Consider the following 6,823-nt stretch of genomic DNA (forward strand, 5'->3'; position numbering starts at 1 on the left):
AGGACGCAGGACATGGAAGGGTATGGCCATCGCATGACATCGGACGTGGCAGAACATGGCCATGGCATGATGCAGGACATGACGGGACATGGCAGGGCGTGGTCGTACGTGGCCATGGTCTAACGTCGGACATGGCAGGACATGGCCATGGCAGGACACAGGACATGGCAGGACGCAGGACATGGTAGGACATGGAAGGGTGTGGCCGTGGCACGACGTCGGACGTGGTATGAGATGGCCAAGGCAGTATGGCAGGGCATGGTCGTACGTGGCAATGGCGGGACGTCGGATGTGGCAGGACATGGCCATGGCAGGACGCATGATATTGTAAGACATGGCAAGACATAGGACATGGTAGGACGTAGGACATGGCAGGGCGTGGCCATGGCATGACGTCGGACGTGGCAGGACATTGCCAAGGCAGGACGCAGGACATGACTGGACGCTGGACATGGCAAGGCATGGCCATGGCACTGCGTCGGACGTGGCAGGATATGGCAATGGCACGACTCAGGACATGACAAAACATGGCAGGGAATGGTCGTACGTGGCCATGGCCCGACATCAGACGTGGCAGGACATGGCCATGGCAGGACGCATGACATTGTAAGACATAGCAGGACACAGGACATGGTAGGACGTAGGACATGGCAGGGCGTGGCCATGGCACGACGTCGGACGTGGCAGGACGCAGGACATGACTGGACTCAGGACATGGTAGTACGTTGAACATGGCAGGGCGTGGCCATGGCATGGCGTCAGACGTCGCAAGACATGGCAGGACGCAGGACATGGCAAGGCGTGGTCATGGCACACCGTCGGACGTGGCAGGACATGGCCATTGCAGGACGCAGGGCATGGTAGGATGCAGGACATGGATAGATGCAGGACATGGCACGGCGTCGGATATGGAAGGACATTGCCATGGCATAATATAGGACATGATGGGACATGGTAGGGCGTGGTCGTATGCGGCCATGGCCCGACGTCGGACGAGGCAGGACATGGCCATGGCAGGACGCAGGACATGGCAGGGCATGGCCATGGCATGCCGTCGGACATGGCCATGGCAGGACGTAGGACATTGCAGGACATGGCTGGACGCAGGACATGGCGGGGCATGGCCATGGCACGGTGTCAGACGTGGCAGGACATGGCCATGGCATGATGTCGGACATGATGGGACATGGCAGGGCATGGTCGTACGTGGCCATGGCCTGACGTTGGACGTGGCAAGACATGGCCATTGCAGGACGCAGGACATGGCAAGGCATGGCCATAGCATGGCATCAGACGTGGCAGGATATGGCCATGGCACTACGCAGGACATGACAGGACATGGCAGGGCGTGGTCGTACGTGGCAATGGCGGGACGTCGGACGTGGCAGGACATGGCCATGGCAGGATGCATGATATTGTAAGACATGGCAAGACACAGGACATGGTAGGACATAGGACATGGTAGGGCGTGGCCATGGCATGACATCGGACGTGGCAGGACATGGCCAAGGCAGGACGCAGGACATGACTGGACGCAGGACATGGCAAGGCATGGCCATGGCACAGCGTCGGACGTGGCAGGACATGGCAATGGCACGACTCAGGACATGACAGAACATGGCAGGGAATGGTCGTACGTGGCCATGGCCCGACGTCAGACGTGGCAGGACATGGCCATGGCAGGACGCATGACATTGTAAGACATAGCAGGACACAGGACATGGTAGGACGTAGGACATGGCAGGGCGTGGCCATGGCACGACGTCGGACGTGGCAGGACATGGGCATAGCAGGACACAGGACATGATTGGACTCAGGACATGGTAGTACGTTGAACATGGCAGGGCGTGGCCATGGCACGGTGTCAGACGTCGCATGACATGGCAGGACGCAGGACATGGCAAGGCGTGGCCATGGCACAGCGTCGGACGTGGCAGGACATGGCCATGGCAGGACGCAGGGCATGGTAGGATGCAGGACATGGTAGGACGTAGGACATGGCAGGTCGTGGCCATGGCACGACGTCGGACGTGGCAGGACATGGCCATGGTAGGACGCAGGACATGACTGGACTCAAGACATGGTAGTACGTTGAACATGGCAGGGCGTGGCCATGGCACGGCGTCAGACGTCGCATGACATGGCAGGACGTAGGACATGGCAAGGCGTGGCCATGGCACAGCGTCGGACATGGCAGGACATGGCCATGGCAGGACGCAGGGCATGGTAGGACGCAGGACATGGATGGACGCAGGACATGGCACGGCGTCGGACGTGGAAGGACATTGCCATGGCATAATGTAGGACATGATGGGACATGGTAGGGCATGGTCGTATGTGGCCATGGCCCGATGTGGGATGTAGCAGGACATGGCCACGGTAGGACGCAGGACATGGCAGGGCATGGCCATGGCACAGTGTCGGACGTAGCAGGACATGGCCATGGCATGATGCAGGACATGGCAGGGAATGGTCGTACATGGCCATGGCCCGACGTCAGACGTGGCAGGATATGACCACGGTAGGACGCAGGACATGGCAGGGCATGGCCATGGCACGTTGTAGGACATGATAGGACATAGTCGTACGTGGCTATGGCTCGATGTCAGACGTGGTAGGATATGGCCACGGCAGGACGCAGGACATGGCAGGACATAGCAGGACGTAGGACATGGCAAGACATGGCAGGGCATGGCCATGCCACAGTGTCGGACGTGGCAGGATATGGCAGGACGCTGGACATGGTAGGACATGGCAGGGCATGGCCATGGCACGGTGTCGGATGTGGCTGGACATGGCCATGGCATGATGCTAGACATGACGGGACATGGCAGGGCGTGTTGTATGTGGCCATGGCCCGACTTCGGACGTGGCAGGACATGGCCACGGCAAGACGCAGGACATAGCAGGGCATGGCCATGGCACAATGTCGGACATGGCAGGACATGGACATAGAACGACACAGGACATGACAGGACATGGCAGGGCATGGTCGTACGTGGCCATGAACTGACGTCAGACGTGGCAGGATATGGCCACGGTAGGACGCAGGACATGGCGGGGTTCGGGATATGGAAGGACGCAGGACATGGAAGGGCATGGCCATGGCATGACATCGGACGTGGCAGAACATGGCCATGGCATGATGCAGGACATGACGGGACATGGCAGGGCGTGGTCGTACGTGGCCATGGTCTAACGTCGGACATGGCAGGACATGGCCATGGCAGGACACAGGACATGGCAAGATGCAGGACATGGCAGGACGCAGGACATGGAAGGACATGGAAGGGCATGGCCGTGGCACGACGACGGACGTGGTAGGAGATGGCCATGGCAGGACTCAGGATATGGCAGGACATTGGACATGGCAGGGCATGGCCATGGCACGACGTCAGACGTCGCAGGACATGGCAGGACGCAGGATATGTGAGGGTGTGGCCATGGCACGTCGTCGGACGAGGCAGGACATGGCCATGTTAGGACGCAGGGTATTGCAGGACGCATGACATGGCAGGACGCAGGACATGGCAGGATGCAGGACAGGGCAGGGCGTGGCCATGGCATGACGTCGGACGAAGCAGGACATGACAGGACATGGCAGGGCATGGTCGTACGTGGCCATGGCCCGATGTCGGACGTGGCAAGACATGGCCACGGCAGGACGCAGGACATAACTATGGAATGGCGTCGGACGTGGCACGACGTCGGACATGGAAGGACATGGATATGAAATGACATGGGACATGACAGGACATGGAAGGGCATGGTCGTACGTGGCCATAGACTGACGTCGGACGTGGCAGGATATGGCCATGGTAGGACGCAGGACATGACATGGCGCGGGATATGGCAGGACGCAAGACATGGCAGGGCGTGGCCATGGCACGACATCAGGCGTGGCAGGACATGGCCATATCATGATGCAGGACATGACGGGACATGGCATGGTGTGGTCGTACGTGGCCATGGCCTGACGTCGGACGTGGCAGGACATGGCCATGGCAGGACGCAGGACATGGCAGGACGCAGGACATGGCAGGACATGGAAGGGCATGGCCATGGCATGGCATCGGACGTGGTAGGACATGGCCATGGCAGGCTGCAGGACATGGGAGGGCGTGGCCATCGCACGGCATCAGACGTGGTAGGACATGGCCATGGCAGGACGCAGAACATGGCAGGACTCAAGACATGCTAGGAAGTTGGACATGGCCGGGCGTGGCCAATGCATGACGTCAGAAGTCGCAGGACATGGCCATGGCAGGACGCAGGGTATAGTAGGACGCATGACATGGAAGAACGAAGGACATGGCAGGACGCAGGACATGGCAGGACGCCGGTCATGGCAGGGCGTGGCCATGGCACGGCATCGAATGTGGCAGGACATGGCCATGGCATGATGCAAGACATGACAGGACATGGCAGGGCGTGGTCGTACGCAGCCATGGCCCGACGTCAGACGAGGCAGGACATGGCCACAGCAGGACTCAGAACATGGCAGGGCATATCCATGGCATGGTGTCGGACGTGGTAGGACATGGCCATGGCAGGACGTAGGACATGGCAGGACATGGAGGGGCATGGCCATGGCATGGTGTCTGACGTGGCAGGACATGGCCATGGCATGATGTCGGACATGACGGGACATGGCAGGGCGTGGTCGTACGTGGCCATGGCCTGACGGTTGACGTGGCAAGACATGGCCATGGCAGGACGCAGGAAATGGCAAGGCATAGCCATAGCATGGCGTCGGATGTGGCAGGATATGGCCATGGCACTACGCAGGACATGACAGGACATGGCAGGGCGTGGTCGTACGTGGCAATGGCGGGACGTCGGACGTGGCAGGACATGGCCATGGCAGGACGCATGATATTGTAAGACATGGCAAGACACAGGACATGGTAGGACGTAGGACATGGCAGGGAGTGGCCATGGCATGACGTCGGACGTGGCAGGACATGGCCATGGCAGGACGCAGGACATGACTGGACGTAGGACATGGCAAGGCATGGCCATAGCATGGCGTCGGATGTGGCAGGATATGGCCATGGCACTACGCAGGACATGACAGGACATGGCAGGGCGTGGTCATACGTGGCAATGGCGGGATTTCGGACGTGGCAGGACATGGCCATGGCAGGACTCATGACATTATAAGACATGGCAGGACACAGGACATGGTAGGACGTAGGACATGGCAGGGCGTGGCCATGGCACGACGTCGGACATGGCAGGACATGGCCATGGCAGGACGCAGGACATGACTGGACTAAGGACATGGTAGGACGTTGAACATGGCAGGGCGTGGCCATGGCACGGCGTCAGACGTCGCATGACATGGCAGGACGTAGGACATGGAAATGCGTGGCCATGGCACAGCATCAGACGTGGCAAGACATGGCCATGGCAGGACGCAGGGTATGGCAGGACGCAGGACATGGATGGACGCAGGACATGGCACGGCGTCGGACGTGGAAGGACATTGCCATGGCATGATGTAGGACATGATGGGACATGGTCGGGCGTGGTCATATGTGGCCATGGCCCGACGTAGGATGTGGCAGGACATGGCCACGGCAGGACGCAGGACATGGCAGGGCATGGCCATGGCACGGTGTCGGATGTGGCAGGACATGGCCATGGCAGGACGCAGGACATGACTGGACGTTGAACATGGCAGGGCGTGGCCATGGCATGGCGTCAGACGTCGCATGACATGGCAGGACGCAGGACATGGCAAGGCGTGGCCATAGCACAGCGTCGGACGTGGCAGGACATGGCCATGGCAGGACGCAGGGCATGGTAGGACGCAGGACATGGATGGACGCAGGACATGGCACGGCGTCGGACGTGGAAGGACATTGCCATGGCATGATGTAGGACATGATGGGACATGGTAGGGCGTGGTCGTATGTGGCCATGGCCCGATGTCGGACGTGGCAGGAAATGGCCACGGCAGGACGCAGGACATGGCAGGGCATGGCCATAGCACGATGTCGGACGTGGCAGGACATGGCCACGGCATGACGCAGGACATGGCAGGACATGGCCATGGCACGATGTCGGACGTGGCAGGACATGGCCATGGCAGGACGCAGGACATGACTGGACTCAGGACATGGTAGGACGTTGAACATGGCAGGGCGTAGCCATGGCACGGCGTCAGACATCGCATGACATGGCAGGACGCAGGACATGGCAAGGCGTGGCACATAGCACAGCGTCGGACGTGGCAGGACATGGCCATGGCAGGACGCAGGGCATGGTAGGACGCAGGACATGGATGGACGCAGGACATGGCACGGCGTCGGACGTGGAAGGACATTGCCATGGCATGATGTAGGACATGATGGGACATGGTAGGGCGTGGTCGTATGTGGCCATGGCCCGATGTCGGACGTGGCAAGAAATGGCCACGGTAGGACGCAGGACATGGCAGGGCATGGCCATGGCACAGTGTCTGACGTAGCAGGACATGGCCATGGCATGACACAGGACATGACATGATATGGCAGGGAATGGTCGTACATGGCCATGGCCCGACGTCAGACGTGGCAGGATATGACCACTGCAGGACGCAGGACATGGAAGGACGTAGGACATGGCAGGGCATGGCCATGGCACGGGACGTCGGACGTGGCAGGATATGGCCACGGCAGGACGCAGGACATGGCAGGGCATGGCCATGGCATGACGCAGGACATGACATGACATGGTCGTACGTGGCCATGGCCCGACGTCAGACGTAGTAGGATATGGCCAAGGCAGGACACAGGACATAGCAGGACATGGCAGGACGCAGGACATGGCAGGACAT

This window comes from Nicotiana tabacum, unplaced genomic scaffold (genome assembly GCF_000715075.1).
Source record: "Nicotiana tabacum cultivar K326 unplaced genomic scaffold, ASM71507v2 Un00057, whole genome shotgun sequence".
Taxonomy (NCBI): domain Eukaryota; kingdom Viridiplantae; phylum Streptophyta; class Magnoliopsida; order Solanales; family Solanaceae; genus Nicotiana; species Nicotiana tabacum.